Source organism: Sciurus carolinensis, chromosome 7, assembly GCF_902686445.1.
Source record: "Sciurus carolinensis chromosome 7, mSciCar1.2, whole genome shotgun sequence".
Classification (NCBI taxonomy): domain Eukaryota; kingdom Metazoa; phylum Chordata; class Mammalia; order Rodentia; family Sciuridae; genus Sciurus; species Sciurus carolinensis.
The window spans coordinates 16,175,206-16,196,077 of NC_062219.1; the positions used below are offsets into that span (position 1 = coordinate 16,175,206).

A 20,872-nucleotide genomic window follows, 5' to 3' on the forward strand; every position below is an offset into this window, starting at 1 on the left:
CCTCACAGAGTGGTTGTTCAGTCGATTGTGAGACGTCCTTTCTGTGGACAGGACTTCCTTTCTGTGGGTGGGTGTAATGAGACAAGGAAATAAAGGAGTTGCTGTAGTCATGTGTTATGCAGTAATAATAAGCTGTATTTGGTATTTGCCTGAACTTGTAAAACTAAAGGCACCTGGTGACAAAATGCTGTGTGGCAGGATGACACACCTGAAAAATGCCAATATGATCCTTTATTTATGATTTGAGTGGAGGCTCCTAGTATAACCGTGTTCTGGTCTTTATCCATGAAGACCAGAGCATGACTGGGCTGAGAATCACTACCTAAACCCCTGGACTTTTGGAGCAAACTGTCAGCAGCACTGTGACCAGAGGACTCCACGTTGCTCTGTCTCTTGACTGCCCCGGCTGCTGTCCACTCTATCATTGATTGCTGATTGACCATTGTCACTGAGGCCAGATGACTGACCACCTCTCCTGCGGCGATGACTGCCACCCAGCCTCCGGCTTATCAGACACCCAAGGACATCCAAAGACATCCGAGGAGCTGAGAGAGGCTACGGCTGAGAAGAATCCCCTTGGTCTTGCTGACTGACTTCTTGGCTAAGAGATGTTGCATTGAGTAAGTCCTTGGGGATTGGACTCTAGGTGAACAAGGGAATGAATCTTCAATGTATTTGTGACTTGCTATTATTAGGAATGTTAAGTTGGGTGTGCATTGCTTGAATAAAACCCACTTGTTGGAACCACACTTGATTCCTCTCTTACTCACTGCTCGCGACAGTGGGGCTTCCTTCTGCAGATGATAAGTGTCAAAATGGTAGACCCCAGAGTTCCTGAGTTCCTGATAGAAAGACAGTAGTAAAAATACACAATCTTTGGGTTTTTTTTTTTTTTTTAAGATCTTATTGTGTGGAGTTTGACATGGTTAGGAATGTCCGGCTGCTGGGCAGCAGATACATCAGAATTGATTCCATCAGATTTGCTATCAAAATTCCTGAAAAGAACATGGCACCACTTCCCTTTTCCCACCTCTACGAAGCCTCCATCCTCCACTAGCACCTGCCTAATGGCAAAAGAGAAAGCATGGAGGACATAAGGCCACCTTCTACACCACGGATTCCATTGCCCATCCTTCTAGCCAGACTTGCACCTTAACCCAAAATGTAAGAGCAAGGAGAGTTACTGGAAGATGCCAACCATCCTCCTCCAGTTTGTTTCCCTTCTGCAAAAGAGTCCCAATAATAGTTTCCATTTAAAAGCATGCAACAATAAAGAAGCATTATTGCTGTGTCATCTTTTATTCCAATACCAGACTGAGATTGAATACCCCTTAAACTGAGGAGCTGGGAGCCATCTAGCAGAGCACCTGCCACAACAGGCATCAGTAAGTATTTATTGATGGAATAAATTAATGACTAGGGAATATTCACGATTAAAATTACTTAGCAATGAAACTAGTTTTTTAAAATGTCTACTTGAAACCCAAATGAATTGCACAACTAACCTGGTGTCCATCATTTTACTACAGACTCTTGAGACCCCTCCTTGGATCCTAAGAGCAAATAGAAAATCCACAGATATAGAGCCAAATAGAATCATGAATCAAACTTAGGGGCACTTTACCACTGAGTTATATCCACAGTCATTTTTATCTTTTCTTTTTTTTTGAGACAGGGTCTCACCAAGTTGCGGAGGATGACCTCCAACTTCTAATCCTCCTGCCTCAGCCTCCAGAGTTGCTGGGATTACAAGCATGTGCCACCTGTACTGGCAATATTTTTATTCTTATACTTGGTCTTCTGCTCTAGAGGAAGACATCTATTTTTAGGGAGAGAAAAGGTCATACATTTCCATCAAATTGGAATATCAATTCCAGTAATTGCCATGCAATCACACACAAATGGTATGTTCTGTTTACCATTGCTCAAGGTTGTTCCACCTACTTGCTTGTTAGTAGAAGGAGCTGCAAAAAAAAAAAAAAAAAAGCCAGAAGGCAACAGAATCCCATAATATGCCTGGTTTTACCAAGTTGGTATGATACTGCATCAATTTAAACCAGAAACAATCCTACAGACCCCATGGATTCCAGGTACAGCTAGGACTCTCTAGTAGTTTCTTAGTTGGATAAAAACAATTACGTGTTTTTGTGTGTCTGGGTAGGAGATAAAAATGTATTCTTGTACTATTTACTGCGGTGGGGAAGGGTTTCTACAATAAATGAATCTTAGTGTTGGAAGGTGTATTAGTCTGCCAGAGCGACTATAACAAGTTACCACTGCCTGGATATTGCAGAAATTTATTTTCTCACAGTCCTAGAAGCTAGAAATGCAAGATCAAGGTGTCAGCGAGGTTCATTCTGAGGTTTCTCTCCTTGGCTCTTAGAAGGTCATCTTCTTACCGCATCCTCACAGGGTCCTTCCTCTGCATGTGCACTTATCTGCCCAAAGTTCCCCTTCCTATCAGGACACTTGGGTATACTGGTCACCCTAATGAATCTGCTTCAACTTAGTTACATCTTTAAAAGCCCTATCTCTAATTAGAGTCACATTCTGGGGTGCTGGGGGTTAGGGCTTGACTATATATGAATTTGGGGGGACGGCATTCAGAATTTAAATATACTTAATACACACTAGAAGAGAACTCAGAGACCCCTCACCCATGTCTCATTCAATGGCACAACAGGACAGCCCTGAAGTTTGTGGAATTCCAAATAACAAATTCAGCTACAGACTATGATTTCCTTCATAAAGTTTTTATTTTATTTATTTATGTATTTATTTGCATTGCTGGGGATAAACCCAGGGCCTCATGCATGTGAATCAAGCACTGTACCACTGAGCTGCGTCCCCAGCCCTAATACGGGAAGTTTAATGGAAGAAGGCAAGGTGATCTTGTTGGATCCTTCTTTCAGATGAGACGACAGAGGACAGCTAAGTCCAGCAGCAGGGAGACGCTGGCAGCTATGGAGGCTCATTCACGAGCTACGAGATTGCTCCCGCACGGCAGGGTCAAAGCAGACACAGAGCTGGCCACAATCCAGTCTACACGGGATCCAAAGCCTACTTTTTGATGTCACTTGCAAACAACTTAAACTCTGGAGGTTTCATCCAAGATGAAGGTCCATATATTTTAAATCATCTGGGCCCCCATCCAAGGGGAGTCTGTCCAACTATCTCGTCACTAGACACCAACCATCAGTTACCCCCGGCACAAGTGACCTGTCCCTCCTAGCCTGTCCTTCCAAGGTTCCAACCCTGTAAAGGTCAGTGGTGCCAAACTCTGTTCCTGACGCCATGAATGTTTCTCAGCATTTCCCATCGACATACTTTCCTCTATTCCATTTTAACTAGAGAATTTGAATATTGTATAATTAACTAAGTATCAAAAATAAAACATGCCATCCACCACAGTGGTACTGAGAAATGAGAGAGTCGAGCATCCCCTATTTCTTTTGAAGGATTTGAAGCACACTTTGATTTGGATGAGAATACATTTATATTCCTGGTGGTGCTGGGGAATGTTTTAGAAAGTTTAAGTTATATTCTTATTCTTTTAGGTTTTGTGCCACTCTCGACAAAAAGATTTGAAACAGCTTTCCAACGACATAGGTACAAAGATACAGTAAGGTCTTAAACTGAGGAGGACAGGGACCAGATTTTACCTAAAGTAATATGCCCTTGTCCCCAGAAAAGGCAGCTTGGTGGCGCTTGGTGAAAACACCAGGTTCTAATTTTTTTTCTGCCAAAGCAAACAAAGCACCTCACCAAAAGCATATGAATCCATCTTTCCTAGTGTTAGACCTTTTCACACTCAGCGCATTATTGAAAACAGGGAAGAGAAGCATGTGACATAAAATTCAAAGGACTAGGAGCTAAGAAGTTTATCTCCCTTGTTACACGTCTCCTTCCCAAAGGGCAGAACAGCCCACCTGCCGCTCACTCCAGAGCTACTCTAAGACGCAAGTTCCAACAGCGCGGAGGGCGGAGCTGCTCCCCCGCACGCGCTTCTTCTTCTATATTATCTTGGTAGCATTTGTAGGAACCAAATTCCAGTTACTCCAGAGATTTCACACCTCGACTCTGCCTCCCCTGGCCTGGAGTCCAGCCAGGGTGGGACGGGTCCAGACAGACGCCCAGACTGTCTTGGTCCACTCAGGTCACCTCTGAGGTGTCCACCATTTTGCTCAAATGGGACCAGGTGCTCTCCTGGCCCAGAGGCTCTTGGCCTTAGGCCCCAGCCCCCTGAACTTGCCAGGGGCATTCCCTTGCTCTCCTGGGCCCCCTGCCCATCCCTGGCTCCTATCTGAAAAGAAGAAAGCAGAATTCCTGTGGAAAGAATCCTCAATACCCATTATCCTGTCCCCTTTCCTCATCCTTCTTTTCCTTGCTCTGTCCCCAAGGAAACTTCCCATTTGAGGAAAGAACATCTTCATCTGAAAATGTCCCCTATGAGCTTCTCCTGAGCTAGGTCCCTTGCGTCTCCCTAGTATCTTTATGGAAACCAAAGCCAGGAAGAGCCCTGCCAGCTATTTTCTGCCCTCTGCCTCATCACGTTCCTGTTCTGAGGGATGAACAAGAGCGCTCCTAGCCCCTCGAAAGGCAGCAGGGGAGCATAGCACACCATCCACTCACTCCCCACATGACCCCAGAGCCCACTCTTCCAGCTCCCACACACTTCCACTGACCTGCACCACCTGCCCCTCTGCACTGCAGCCACCTTGATCTTTCTGCAGTCCTGGTGCTCACTGGGCTTTTCATGCCACAGGGCCTTTGCACATGCTGTTCCCTTTATCTGGAAGACTCTTACCTTCTTCTCTAGGAATCAACACCTTTCAGTTCAAGTGTCACTTTCTCAAGAACCTTTCTGGGTTCATCTGTCCCTTGAGAAGTAATTTCATGGCACAGCGTAATAACCCCTGTTCCCATGTAGCCATTGCCCCAGCTGACACATAATATTTGCGTGCCTGCTTCTCCATCTAGGAAGTAAGATTCACAAACACAGAGACTGGTTTTGATATCACTCTTGCCTTGCAGCTAATTTGGCACTCAAATGCTGAACTGCATGCATGCATGAATGAATGAATGAGCTACCCTGCCTTCCTTCTCCTGGCTCTCAGCTCTTCTCTCTCTGTGAGCCCACCTGATTTAACTTTTATATCTGTCATCTATCAATGAGATATATATTTCCTACTGCATAGTAAACAACCTTCTTCTTTACCATCTTTAAGTTTTCCCTCAGCTTCTTGTACTTCTTGTGGCTGCACTCAGGAGCTCTTTGCTACATTTTGATAGACATTGATTCATTTGTGGGTGCTATGGTTAACCCGGCCCTTTCAGATGATTTCCTTCTCTTCTTTTTACTAAGGCTTTGTTTTACGTATGAATTATGCATTCCCACCTGGAATCTTGGCTGCTTTTTGACCTCGCTTTGGACTGCAGTCCTAGGGTCATGGGAATTAGAAATCTGAACTGCATGGAATTTCCAGCTGAAGGAAACCGACTGTAGTGTTGGTCTTACAGACCACGTGGCTAACCACCGTGAATGGCTGCTTTGTTCAGTGACTGGCAGGTCTGTGAGGCCCACTAGTGGATTTAACTAGCTCATTCACCCAGGTGATGAGCACCTTGTCAAAGCGGCAGCCACCTGCCAGAGAGTTCTTCAGTCCTCCTGCTAGATTCAGTCCTCCTGCTAGCTCTCTTCGGGGCCCAAAATCACATCCCAGAGCAAGTATTGAGGAGACCTTAGGCTGACTTCTAGAAGTGGTGTTAGGCAAGGCCGAAATGTCCGTAGCCTTAAAATTTCCATTGAAGAGAATTAGAAGCGACCATTTGGAAGACAGGTTGGAAGACAGGACCTGAAGCTGAGTTTGGGGACAAAATATCAAATGTCAACATCACAGAATGGAGACACTGACTGAAGAGGACTCTGCCGTGCAAGCCAGGGCCCCTGTGCTCCAGTCCCTGGCATGGACTGGAACTAAGTTCTCATTCCCTCCACTTACGACCTCAAACAAACTGCTGAATTTTTCAGTTCCTTCCCTCCCAGAATAATGATAAATTTTAATGATGACATTGCTATTTTAAGCCTTCAGAATTAACACAATCTTCATCATTCACTTTATTTTAAATAAAGTATTTAATAAACATTTTGATCAAATGACTATATAGTAATCTAAAGAAGTTCAAAATGGGATCGCTGTATACTTCCTTCCATATATATGGGACAATATATTTTATTTTTATGCTATTTCAGATTTAGTATTTTCAGAAATAGTTGTGAGGTTTTTCTTTGTTTTTGTTTTTTTTTTTTTACTCTTTGTATTTTATTAGGTTTAATTCACCCCCATCCCTCCTCTTTTCTCCTTACCCCTCTCTGGCAGTTTAGTTCACCAAAACATGGTTGGAAAGAAATATGAATGAGACCTCTCTCCTCTTTAAGCATCAGTTCACTGAACTCTAAGCCAAAATGTATTCATTTTCACAATTTCAACAAAGATGGGCAAAATGCCAGGGATGGGTTTTCCAGGTTCCAAAGTGAGAAAGATGCCCCATTCAAGAGTGAGTAGATAGTCCTCCAGGGTGTTTACTAACCTTTCAAAATACATTTAGATTTGCAGACTCAGTTCCAAGGGGCTTCACTGAACTGACACTGCAATTCAAACAAATGGCCACCAGGTGGCGCAAGTGGTACAATAAGGGCCAAATCAGGCTGTGACAGTTTCCATGAAATACAGAAGTGTACATTTTCTTTGTCCACTCTAGGATTCCCTGTTAGACAGTTGACCCTACATGGTCTTATAAAAGGCTATCTAAATAACCTCATTTGCCAAAGGTTTGAATAAGGGGAAATAAACATGAACTTGGACGTGTGAATATTTCCGTGCCTATCTGCCCCATCTGGTAGGACACCCCTGGGGCAGGACCGTCTCCTCTCATCCTTGTGTCCTGCATGGATCGATGGCACTTGGGAGCATGCACACCTTGAAAGGGGCTCAGCAAGTGCTTGTTGGATTGAGGTTTCATCACCAAGAATAGCCATCTTGTAGCCATCGAGTCCTGACGTGAGGACACCCTTCCTCTCTGACCTCTTTCCTGGGTCCTTCCCTTTGGGATGTGGCTTCCTGGACTGACAGGAGTCTGGCATGCCTCCAGGCCTTGTGCTCTGAGAACCTGCCAGTCCAGAGGAGTGGAAAGAATGTGGAGTTGGCACTGAGAAGCCCTGCTCTTGGGCCTAGAGCTGGCCATGTGGGCACAACTGAGGGACAGAGGTTACACCTGTGCCCCTTTGACTTTCAGCGTGAAGCCCACTTGTCCAACCAGAATCACAGAAAAAAAAAAGATCCATAAAAAATAGCAGGCCCAACTGGCTGGGAGTACAGCGCTCAGATGAATCACAAGCAAGCTGAACTCCCCCTGGGGGGAGGGGCCACTGTTTGGGGAGGGGGGGGCTTGATTAAGAAAGAGCAGGAGGTTTTGGTTGGAATGGGGACGTGTGGGAAGACCCTGACAAAGCTGGGGAACTCAAGCCCCTAAATCCTGATGAATCTTTGCCGGTGGAAGTGTGTGCCCCGCCTCCAGCAGAAGCAGCTTCCCAACCCCAGAAAAGGTGGCCTTCTCACTCCAAGTGGGTCAGCCTTTCCAGTTCTTCTGAGATCACCCTACATCCCCAGAGCACATGGTAATGACCTCTTTCAGGAGTTTGCCATGTAAGACACTAGGGATTCTCCTCGGGACCACTGCCCCCTCTCTTGGCTTCTAGGCTTGTAACTAGAGTCTAGTCCAAGTCCCCCGAGGGAGGTACCAAGTGTGATCTGTGATGAGATGTGCTATCCTGCAAAAGAGGGACTTGGGGTTTTCAGTCTATACAGATGGAAACCAAGGAATGTGTGTGGGAATGGGTGGACTTGGGGGAGGAACCTGAAGTTGGATCAGGCCAAGTTTCCTCATAGGGGCCCACTAAGAAGGGATTCTGCGTCTAGCATCACTGCTCTGAGAGTAGGCGGGGCGCCGACGGTGCGCTTGGTTGGTTGGCGGGACCATGAATCAAAGAGGCCCATTGTGAGTTGGAAACACTTGCTCGTCTCCCTCAGTTTCCTGTAGAGGAAGGGATTCAAACACTCTGGGAGATGGGAAAGCGTGATCCCGTGAAAAGCAAATTTGGTCTTTCTCCTGTTTCCTGGCATGGACCTCCTAACATTCTTAGGCTCTCCGAAATGATAGAGTCTTTCCAAGTTAATGAGTCAACGGGTGGCGGGAAGCCCCTAGGCAACTTCAGCCTGGGGCTGTTCACCAGAAGGATCAAGGTGGGATTAGAGGGTTAGGACTTTCAACCCTACACCAAGGGTCCAGGGAGGGGAAGGGACAGAAAGAGGAAGATGATCACCAGTAGCCAAGGAGTTAATCACTCATGCATAGGTAATGAAGTCTCCATAGAGCTTTGGATAACCAAAGTCTCTGGAGAGTGGTGAGGCCAGCGAGGGCGTGCCTCTCTCCTCCCACACCTCGCCCTATGCCGCTCTTCATGTGTATCCTTCGTAATAAACTGGTAAGCACACTTCCTGAGTTCTGTGAGTCATTCTAGCAAATTAGCTGAAACTGAGGTGTGGTTGTGGGAACTTGATTGACAGTTGTGGGTCAGAAACACAGGGAAAGCAACCTGGGGCCTGGGAGCAGCAGATGGTGTATTGTGTGTGTGTGGTGGGGGGGTGGACAGCCCTGGGGACAGAGCCCTCAGCCTGTGGGATCTGACGCTCTCCCCAGGTAGCTGGTGTCAGAACTGGTGTCCACTGCTGCAGAACAGCTTGCTGGCTTGCTGGGTCACAGAAGTCTTCTGTGCTGTGAGAGCAGAGGAAACACAGGGTGGGAGTGGATTTGTCATTTTGAGACCTACTCACCCACACTGGGAGGGTCCAGAAGACGTATGGTTGAGAAGTTAGATTGTGAGGGAGCCCCAGCACGCTGGGAGAGCTCTGTCATAAGTCTTTTCTGGGGACCAGACCTTCCAGGGGGAACCATAACCACTCAGCTGAACGTTCTAAATGTAATACAAGTAATTAGATCCTGGTGGCAGTGACAGCACTCAGTACCAATGGTGAACTGGACCTCGATGGGATGGACAGCACTCGATAGAGTCTGATGCACTCAGACTTGGGCACTGGCTGGACGGTGGGGGTGCCCCCACTGGTGAGATAGCTCGGAAGCCTATTTAAATTCTTACTTGATCTCGACAAGCAGAAAAGTTTCAGGCCAAGTGAATGGAAGCATAAATGGCCGGTTGTGCAATTACAACCCATTTACAGGTGTACTTGTGTTTAGCGAAGATCTGTGTTTTCCTTTCTTTCTTATGCCCTCCTTGTATAACATAGGACAGAATGACTTTATATCAAGATTTCAGCACTGTTGATTTTACATCACAGCATTTAAGTGATGGGATATCAGAAGAACAGCATTCACTCACAGACTTTACCTACTCTTCCTCAGCAGGGCCTAGTGCATTTCATCTGAAGGTTGTGTTATTATATCAAGTGAGGAGGAATTATGGTCCTGTTAGTAGGAGATGCATCTTGGTGCCCAGTTGATAAGAGGTGGACTTGAGACGATTCATCGTTGTGTTAACTGGATTAGGCTGGAAGATGCCCAGATCACTTGCAAAGCATTATTTTTGGCATCTGTGAGTACATTTCTGGAATAGATAAGCACTTGAGTTAGTCGACTGAGTAAAGAAGATCCTTTCTCACCAACATCTTATCTGTTGAGGGCCCCACTCAAACCAAAAGGCAGAGAAAGAGGAAATTCTCCCGGGTCATTGGTTTTCTCCTTCCTGGTTCTGTGACTCGCAGACTACATATTCTCACCTCCATGACTGAATAAGCCAATTCCCATAGTAAATCTTTTTTTTTTTTTTCCTTTCAGTTATTTAATTAGGTTCTTGGTAAGAAATTTAGAACACCAATTTGTGAGGAGAAAATTCCATTAGAGCAAAAATGGATCACATGTCACCCTGGAGCTGAGGAATGGCTTTGATTTGGGGTGAAATTTGTGAGTCCCAGCTTTCTGCTCACCTTGGGCTGCTCTGTGATCTCCTATTTCTCTTCCTCTGTGTCCTCTCACCTTCCTGGCGCTTGGGCTTCCTCGACTTCTTCTTGAAGTAAGCATCAGTGAGTTTTTTCAGGATTTTCACTTGCTGATACTGATCTTTGTGGAGGCGGTAATAACACACTGGTGTGTTCTACGCAGAGGAACTCGACTGAGAGAAAGAGGCCCCATTACAAGTAGCAAGCCACTGCTCAGCTGCTTCAGGAAAACCACTCCCTTGCCTCTGTGGCACCCAGCGTGGGTGATCAGGATGGTCCTGGGAGTGATGCTGGCTCGCAGTTTTGTCACATGCTGACTGAAGGGTCTTTGCCGTGGCTCAATGGTTTTGGTGGCACTTCTTCAATCAGATGGCATCTAGGCATTTTGCAAAGCTTAACCACCCTGGTACCACCATTCTTGTCACCGCGGACTGGTTTTGTGACAGTAGCAGCTGAGTACTTCCTTCAGTGCTGGGCCTTTCAGGAATACATAGGAGATGGGGAGTATCTGCCAATTCCTCCAAGCAGGACAGGGTTTCGGTTGCAGTGGGGCCTCCCTGTCTTGGGTTTCTTATCCTTTTCAACCTTGTCAACTGCATCAGCCTTCTTGGCTCCAGGTTTCTTCTCCTTGGTGTCCGACTTCTCAGCCTTTTCACCCACCATCTTGCAAGATGGGAAAAAGCCCGTAGTAAATCTTAACTCATGTTTCTCTATACATCCCCAAGGTTTATGTTTCTCTGAACAATCCCAGTGAATGCAAATATATACCTTTTTTCTATTCTGGGTGGATTAATCTCTTTCTCTCTTGAGTCTTCTCCACTACTTAATAGAAAGAAAAATAAACCACCAACATTCCAGTCCAGTGTAAGTGTAATCTGATCCCATAACACAGAGCTTTGCTACTCAAAGTGTGGTCTGCACCCAGTCTCAGACCCTGTCCCCAACCTACTGAAACAGAATCTTCATTTGTAAGATCATCTGGCGACCTCCCTACACATGAAATTGTAAAGATGCGGGGACTAGCCCTCTGGGGCAATGATCACTCTCTGATAAAAACACTGACCTTGTTAGGTAAGCCCCACCCCTTTGCCCTGGGGCCTTTAGCGCTGAGGTTTGTCACTGGCTTGTCCCTGGTCTATTCATCCTCACCTCACAACTCACTGTAGCAGGCCCCTCAGAGACCTGAAGACTTGGCCTTATTTGTGGTCACATAGCCATAATAACACATCTTGTGGCCCCGGGAATAGAGTTCTCCTCTGGCAGGGCCCATAGCCTACCTAAGCCACCTTAGGAACTCAGGAAATATTTTAGTCATCTTCTCATCACTGTGACAAAATACCTGAGAAAAGCAACTTAGAGGAGGAAAGATTTATTTGGGTTTGTGGTTTCAGAGGTTTCAGTCCGTCAGCTGGCTTCATTGCTCTGGGCCTGAGATGAGGCAGAAACAAGGTGGGAGAATGTAGTGGAGAGGGAGAAGCAGAGAAAGAGAAGAGGGAAACAGGGACAAGAGACTCCCTTCCACGGCGCTCCCCCAGCGATCTACTCTCGCCTCCTACATTTTCCACCACCTCCCAAGGGTACCCTCCTTTTTGAACCATCAGTGGGTTAACTCACAGATGAGATCAGAGCCCTCAGGACCCAATCACATCTCAAGAGCCCCACCTCTGAGCACAGCGACACGGGGGACTTCAACACATGAGTCTTCCAAACCATCGTCAGAAGTTTGATAAAACTATTCCCGAGCTGGGTCTGGGAGCACACACCTGTCATCCCAGCTCCTTGGGAGCCTGAGGCAAAAGAATTACAAGTTCAAGGCCAGCCTGGGCAACCTAGCAAGACGCTGCCTCAAAATGAAATTTTTAAAAATGGGTGAGGATGTAGCTCAATGTTAAGAATGCTGGCCTGGCATGCACAGGGCCCTGGGTTCAACTTCCAGTACTGCTAATGATGATAATGATAATAATGATAATAATAATAGTAATAAATTTAAAAATCAAGCCATTCCTCAGAGTCTTCGTTCACTGGCTACCGTGAGCCCTGCCTGCCTCCATATTAATGTAAGTCAGCCTCTCCCCAGTTCCCGAATTAGTCAGAGGTCAGAATCAATTGACTTCTGTCATCTCAGATGGCTTCCTCACGGCCAAAACCCCAAAAGAGGAAATCCAGAGACTCAGCGAAAAACCTCCTCTTTGCTTTCCTGCCGTCCATTGCCAGTCCTCCCGACCCAGGCGGGTGGAGGCCTCAGGAGGATGAGGGCCAGCGTGAGGGGCACAGTAAATGCGAGACACAAGCGCATCCATCACTCCGCTGCCCTCGGCAGGCCCCTCTCCTCTCCTGGCTCCTGATTTTTGTTTTTGTTTTTAATATTTGGAGCATTCACAACAATAAGAACAACAAACCCTGTGTCACGGGGTTGCGGTGGAGATCACGTGGGACGGTGAATGTCACAGCACTCGGTAGGCCGTGGACACCCCAACAGGGTGCCTCCTCTCCCTCCTCTTGTTTGGAAATCAAGTTTGCACTCACTATTCTCATGTGACCTTTGCAGCAATCTTTCGATTGAGTAGAACAACTCTAGCCAATTCCCACTATGCAGTCATGTTCTATAAAGTCACTGAATTAGCAAATACCCCACTCTACAGGAAGTACAGGGTTAGGTTCTTGAGACTCTCTAACCACACAGTTTTTGAGGAACGGCCAATACATAACCTTGTTTTATGTGTTTCTGCTTAAATGCATCTTATTGAATGTATAGTTTCGATTCATTGACCTTGAACTCAGGGCCAAGGGCACCATCACTCATGCCTGAACAAAGCTGACCTGAGGCCTGTGATTTCTTCATAAGGCACAGGACTGCCTTCCCAGATATGGCAACAACGGACAGCACTTCAGGGGACATTTTAAATAGTGACATCACCAAAAGAGAAAGAAAAGGAAAATCAAAATTCATGGTGCTCAATAAACCTGCGAGGTCATTTTTCGGTTTCCTGTAGGACTTCCACAGGAAAATCAGGCTGAAGGTATCGCAGTCTGAGAATGAAGTTCTCCATAGAAGCCACCTCTGTACTGGAGAGTCCGCTGACCTTGATCTCTTTGACCGATGGACGGTGTGATTGTGGCGAGATGGCATGTTAAGGATCAAGATCTCTGTCTATTACTTTAGTCCCTTGGAATAGCCATTCATCATCCACCTCTGTATCTGACCCAGCATTCTTGTGACTGCTAGACAAAACTCTTGCAATGTACACCAGGCTTGGTGGACCCCTGGCCTCCACCAGCCCTACAGCTAAGAATGTGCTAACATCTGAATCCTTTAAAAGGATTTTCCCACCTTGCCAAAGACAACGTCTAGATCCTAGGTAGACATTTCCTCGCCCCACCTACTTGACACACCCGCCTACTTTCTTCCACACAAAAGCCAGGGCATTTCAAGTTCCTGGAATCTGTGTCCCAGGCCATGGCCACTCATTTGGCTCAGACTAAACCATTTTCTCGTTCCTCGAAGCAGAGTTGTCTTCTGTGTTCACGAATGTACCAAGAGAAACGAATGTACCAAGAACCCAGACCCACGCTCCTTCTGACTGTCTCCAATCCTCTTCTCCCCTGTTCCTCCTGGAATAAGAGGAAGAGAATTCCAAACACTGCAGGAGAGACAGCAGGCACCGACGATGGCAGAAAAGATGGAACCGCCAAACCTCAAGAGAGCCCCCCAGACGCCACGCGCTCGGCGTTCTCTCTGCAGCCTTCTTCTGTTTGTTTGCTGTTTTTCTGCCTTTCTAAAGCGTTGCCTTCCTAATGCATTTCCAATTTGGATCAGGGCATGCTCCATGGCTTCAGATGCCATCACACACTGGCCATTCTTAGTGCCACTTGTGTAAGGCAGGGCCTTCCAGGCTTCTCCCTGGGGAAGCCCAGGGATTCTTCAAACAGGGCCACACGGAAACCTGGGTGCCCCAAACTGCTCTTGCTTTAGTTTGCACCACCCCAGGAAATATTCTCTCTCCTCCCTCCCTCTCCCTCTTCCTCTCCCTCCCTCTCTCTCCATCTCTCCCTTTCCCTCCCTCTCTCTCCCTCTCTCTCTCCCTCTCTTTCTCTCTCCCTCCATCTCTCTCTTTGTCCCTCTCTCTCCCCCCTCTCTCTCTCCCTCTCCCTCCCTCTCTCTTCCTCTCTCCCTCTCCCTCCCTGTCTTCTCTCTCTCTCCCTCTCTCCTTCTCCCTTTCTCTCTCTCCCTCTCTGTCTCTCCCTCTCTGTCTCTCCCTCTCTCTCCCTCTCTTTCTCTCTCCCTCTCTTTCTCTCTCTTCCCCCTCCCTCTCTCTCCCTTTCTCTCCCTCTCTCTCCCTCTCTTTCTCTCTCCCTCTCCCTGTCTCTTTCTCTCTCTCTCTCTCTCTGTGTCTCTCTCTCATGCCCCTCCCTCTCTCTCTCTGTCTCTCCCCCTCTCTCCCTCTCTCCTTCCCTCTCACCACATATGAAGTGGCACCTGCTAACCCACTTCCACCACCTCCCATCCCACGCGTGTCCAACCATCATCCTCAGGCAAGAGTCTCCCACCCGTTCTCCCTCCTCTGTCCTGGCTGCCCAGTCTGTTCTCAGGGGAGCCAGTCAGTGAGTCTTTTAACTCAAAACTACCACATTCTCAAAACTCTCCAGTGGTGTTTTGGCTTGGATGTGGAAGGTCCCCCGAGGCTCCCGTGCTGAAGGCGAGGTCCCCAGCGCAGCAGTGTGCAGAGGTGGGGCTCCAGGAAGTGACTGGCTCATGAGGGCCCTGACCTCATAAGTGGGTTAATCCACTGCTAAGTGAGTGGACTCCTGGGGCGTGGAGACTAGGTGGGACTTGGTTAGAGGAGGCAGGTCACTGGGGACCTGCTAGTGGAGGGGCATCTCTCATCCCCAGCCCCTTTTGCACTTTCTCTTCTTTCGCTTCCTCGCTGTGTGAGCTGAGCAGCTTTCCTCCACACGACCTTCCTCCACACAACCTTCTGCCACATGCTCTCTGCTTCACCTCAGGCCCAAAGCAACAGAGCCAGTGGACTGACTCTTCTGAAACCATGAGCCAAAATAAATCCTTCTTCCTTTAAGTTGTTTATGTTGGGTACTTGTCACAGAGACGAGAAGCTAACACAGATGGCTTCTCATTTTACACAGAAGAAAAGCCCAAATCCTACAAGTTCCTATATGATTTCTTCTCCCATCCCTATGCTAAACCTTGTCCTCTCTTTCTTCTGCCCTGCTCCAACCATTTGGGACTCCTTGATTTTTCCTTGAAACGGCCAGGTTCCCTTCAACCTCAGGGCCTTTGCACTTGCTGTGTCTCTGACCAGAGGTGCATGTCTCCTAGCACAAGTATCTGCAGGCTCACTCCTCATCCCCTCGCTCAAGCCCTTGCTTGAATGGCACCCCCTCAGTGAGGCCTTGTCTGACTACCCTGCTTACAGCTACCACCCCAAACCCTTCCAAACTTTTTACCTCTCCCTGCTTTCTTATTCTTAGCACTCATTACCAAGTGACGCTGCATATTTAGCGTTAGTCATTCCACCATGATGGCAGCTCTGTGCAAGTGGGAACATTTGTCCACTTGTCAGTTCTCTTTTAGTCATGGATCCTGGCAGAGTTTCTGGCTCATTGGATCCTGAAGGTGCAGACGGGGAAAGGGGAAGGCACTGCTGAGATCAAAGGTGCCACAGAATGGCAGGACCTTTCTCTGCACCCGCAGTGCAGAAGCTGCAGAAGGAATGGCAAGAGGGCTGCAGCTTTTCAACGTGTAGAGAATTCCGCAACTGGATACCCCAAAAACAGAGGCCACGCGTGGCGGGGTGTTCCCATTCGTGCAGCTCCAGAGGGAAGCAGATGAGGAAAGCAGCGCATGGTTCTCATGCGAATGCCGAGGGCAGCCAGCACTGTTTGTGACCCCAGCCCAGGAGACAGGCCGCCAGACCCAGGAGGAAGCCGTGCTTCCGGCTGGAACTGGGCCCTGCGGGCGCCCCCACCTGCCTGCCTCTCCTTCCTCCCAAACTCCCCTTTCTCTCTGCGCTGCTCCCTCCCAGCCTGGGCTCATGGCCTCTGGCCTTCTTTGTTTTGCATTTTCTCATCTGTATGGTGCAGGAACTTGACTCATGTGCTGCAAGAACACAGGAGCAGCTTTGTTCTGCACTGACGTTCGGAGGCCTCCCCAAGGATTGGACGAAAAGGAGGCTCACTCGAAGGCTCAGATGCAGAGAAGACTCGGCCACAGTGGCGCCTGGCTCCGGCGGAGACACAGCAGGTCCTCGTCCATCCAGCAGCATGGCTTCACCTGGGAGCATCCCTGGCCAGGAGGCTTCAGGAGCTGCCAAGGCTTGGGGCCGATTCAGATGGGATTATCGCCCAGAAGGTAGGATGCCAAGACCAAGGCAGAAGCCAAGTCCTGGAGCTGTAGCGCGGCCGGGGAGGAGCGGCTCGGTAGCGCTGTGATGCTCTCTTTAGGTGCAGAGATGATCGTAGAAAGCGTTCCATGTGATCTTAGCATTTCTTTGTCTCCACTTGACCTTCTGTCCACATTTAAGAACAGCAAATTGGATAATAAGCACTGGAGCTGGCATTTCAGAAGAGACGGCTGGTGCCAGGCTCTGGGCTCAGGGCCACAGAGGTACTTAGACCCTCCCTGTCATTCAGGCCCTAACTGCCCCATTCTGCAGACGAGGAAACCGCTGCTGAGCAAAGTCAGGGAGAGCCAGGTCAGGTGGGCAGATGCAGCATCAGAAGCCCCGTCTCAGGCACCTCCTCCTCCTCTTTCTTCCTCAACCTCAGGAGTCTCCTAATTCCCCTGAGATGCCTGCGGGAAGATGCTGGTGCATCTACGTTCTGAGCAGCCCTGGCTGTCCCTGCGGCACACAATGACCTGAGCCAGAGAAAAAGAACGATTTACTCCCAGTAATGAGATTTTTATCTTCGGTGAAATCTCACACCCTGGAGGACAGAGAGCAATTGCAGTGTTGGGCGAGAGCTTAAGTCCTTTACCAATAGTTCCTTTTCAGGAGAAAGGGAGAACGAATAGGTTACATTTTACTAATTTTTAAATTCCAATTAAGAAAACATTTTTAAGTAGATAAAATAAATGACAGAGTGTGAATATTTAAATAAAGCTGGGGGTAACCCAGACGTGGCAAAAGGAGGCTTCTGTGAGGAGGCAGGTGGAACCTGGTCCAGGTGGGAGGGTGGTACACTCTGAGACCGCAGCCGGGGACCCCTCTGGCGGTTGCTGGGCCCCAATTGAGCTTCCTGTCCTTGCAGCCACATCTGGAGTTTATCAGGGAGGTGGAAGTGCAAGAGAGAAGCCCCTCCATGGGGGGCTGAGGAGACTTGGGGAAGAGCTGCCATTACTCCCTGGTCACCTCTGCTGTACCTGCTGCCTCATGAGGAAAGGGGCGAGGTTGGCCCCCAGAGAGTCTGTCACAGAACTTGTCTGCACGAGCTCTTAATTGCCACCTGTGAGTTTTGCTCACATAATTTTGCCTTCTCGAGAGCTCACAATGATTTCCTTTTCCTCTTTACTGGGACCGAACTCGGTGAGCCTTGGTTGCATAATATACATAGGGCTGGCACCAGTCTTACTGCAATTCCCTGTTCGTTACCTGCACTCCCCCTGCTGGGCCTGGAAGTTTCTAGAAGGCCTAAACTTCCATCTCCTTTATCTTCGCATCTCCAGGCTCTCACACAATGCCAGACCCACAACAGCATCAATTAAAGGATGTTTAATGGAATAATGGATTAGCTCTGAAGTCCAGATTGCCTCGAGAAGCGCTACCGCTGACCAGAGCCCGCCAGCCTCTGACAGAGACCAGGTGGAAGAGACAGTCATGAGCGACCTCTTCGCAGCCTGGAAGTGGGAAATGTGTAGACCCGGAAGGGCAGCCTTCTTCTCAGTCTTTCCAGAGTGTTCCTACACAGAAGGGTGACCACTAGGGGGACATGACCTGCAACCCTTCACAGGACCCCCGGTTTGCTGACCCGTGTTACTTCAGTTCCAAGTGTAAACGGAAGCCTGTCCCCCCAGCCCAAGCCCCGCTGCAGAGGGGTGAACCCAATGGCAGGACCTCATCCGGCCTTCACAGAAAAATGAGTTTATATGTTTTTTCTCTTTGCAATTTTCAGGAAGAGGTATTTGACGAGTTTTGCTTAGAACAATATGCATAGGAGGAAATCACAATGCCATGAAAGATTTAAACCAAGGCCTAAGAATTTCCTCATCTTAAAATTTCCCCACTAGGACAGTGGTTGTGGCTCAGTAGTAGAACACTTATCTAGCACGTGTGAGGTGCTAGATAAATTTAAAACAATAAAGGTATTGTGTCCATATATTAAAAAAATTAAATTTCCCCATTAATTTAAAAAAACAAAAACTTCAACTTACATGCCTTACAGGTTATTAAATGAAACTGGAATTAACAAACATGCCACTTTTAATTGTAGACAGGGCTCCTGTATTGAGTTTTACCAAAAAAAAAAAAAAAAACCTTCTTTCCAGGTGGATCCGGTGTTCCATGTGGTACAAGAGCAGCATTTAAGATAATTCAACTGCTCTTATCTAAATACGCTGACTACTCAAGTGCATCTTTCAGCGTAACTGAGAAAAGCTGGAAATTGTTGTACTAAGCTCCATATTTTAAAGCAATATGAATGCATCCCGAGGGCTCAGATGAAGACAAAATGGTCTATGGGGGTCTGATGGATGCTGGCTGCTGTTATCTCCTGTGGATGGGCCATCAGCACAGAATCCTCAGTGTGTTTGCTTAACTAAAGGGCACTCTGCAGCCATTCATTCAGGACTAAACCCAAAAGCTGTCCCTGGTCATGAAGTCCTCCTGCGTAGAAGTAACCAAGGAAATGGAGGCAAACGAGGCCATGCACTTTGGTCCTCAACGCAGCATCGCATTATTTGGGATGTTTATGTATGAAGAGATGCGTCTGAAACCCTTTTTAAGGATAGAAAATAGAACCCAGAAAAGAAACAATTATCCTAAACATTTACCAAAAAAGCAATTTGATAAAGAAGAGCAAGTACAATTTTCCTTTCAGCACCTCAAAGTATGGGATAAGAACTTGTAAAAAGAATTACAAAGGTTTATGCTTTGTAGTCTTAAAGTATTACTCGAATTCAGCACAAGGAAACTCTTCCTTTTAAAACACGAGGTTTCCCTCTGTGTGTGTCATGCTCTGGTCCTTTTCCCATCAAGTCCATCCTGCCCTGGAGCTGCCTTTGCCGACTCGGCATTCAGAGGTGGTGTGGCCTGGATCTTCCTCATCCCACAGGGTGGCCGGTCTGGAATCAATTCTGAAAAGACAGCCATGAACAAAGCTGACAAGGTGCCTGCATGGACAACGTGCAGATCCTAAACCAGGGTCCCCCAAAGCCTTGTCAAGCCCTTCAGAGAATGGGACTTCCAGTGACCTGCCCCTAGGCTGCACCTGTCAAAGTTCCATCAGCTCCCACGTTAGCATACTGGGGACCAGGCTTCCCACACCGACACCTTTGGGCGACATTGGTATGGGGAACCACACACAGATCTGATAAACTCTCTGGGTGGCACACCTATCGATCTCCTAGTTAGTTCTTATATTGATCTATAGTCGTGCAAGATATTAACATTGACAGGAAACTCGGGGAAGAATACATGGGTTCTCCTGTATATTGTTTTTTTCTTAATTTCCCCTTTTTGTAACTTCTTATAATCTGTAATGATTTCAAGATTAAAATATATGGAGAATGGATGAGAGGCTTTTGCAACAGGGGAGGCAAGAAATGGCCTAGAACCAAAGTTCTACAGAGGTAGGTGTACTGAGGGAGAAGAATTTGAAATGAATTTTTTAATTTATGTATTTATTTTGATTCGTTGTACACAAGTGGGGTACTGCTGTTGTTTCTCTGATTGTACACAAAGTAGAGTTGCACCATTTGTGTACTCACACATGTACATAGGGTAATGATGTTTGTCTCATTCTGTTATTTTTCCTTCCCCCCACTCCCTCTTTTTCCTCTTTATAGTCCATCCTTCCTCCATTCTTGCCTCCCCCCTCCCCGTTATGTATCATCATCCTCTAATCAGAGAGATCATTCGGCCTTTGGTGTTTTGGGATTGGTTTATCTCCCTTAGCATGATATTCTCCAACCTAATTCATTTACCTACAGAAGTCATAATTGAAATGCATTTTTAAATGAGAACAAACAGGACTTCTCGACAGGTTAGATGTTGGAGGTGAAGGTGGGGCAGAAGGCGAGGAATCGAGGATAAGTCAGAAGTTATGGCATGAGCAAGTGAAAACTTTATAGTTTTTTGTTTGTTAGTTGTTGTTGGTTTACTGAAAAAAAAATCTTTGGGATAAAAATATTCCAATTGACTCTCACTTCAAAATAACCTAGGTAAACATCTTATAAATGCTGTATCATTAATAAAGTTTGGGACAAAAAAATAGTGCAGATTTTTTCCTGGAGAGAAGTGAAGTCAGAATATCTAGGCTATCATTGAGGTTTGGTAGGAATTGTGTGACACTGGCATGTTGGCTTTCTGTCTCTGAAAACATACCTGAGAGAGACCGTTTAAAAAGAAGAAAGGGTTGTTTTTGGCTCACAGTTTCAGAGCTTGCAGTCCACAGTCACTTGGCCACCATGGTTGCTTTGGGACTGTGGCAGGAGAGCACACCATGGTGGGAGTCAGTGGCACAAGAAGCTGTTCGCTTCAGGGTGGCCAGGAAGCAAAAAAGAGATAGGAAGGGGCTGGAGTCGCAGCATCCCCCTCAAAGGCACATCCCCAATGGCCTAACTTCCT

General features: G+C 47.3%; 1 pseudogene; it reads right to left on the bottom strand.

Annotated features, from left to right (window-relative positions):
* Positions 1-9,940: 9,940 nt before the first annotated feature.
* On the bottom strand, positions 9,941-10,736 carry LOC124989758 (60S ribosomal protein L6-like; annotated as a pseudogene).
* Between the last annotated feature and the right edge of the window lie 10,136 nt (positions 10,737-20,872).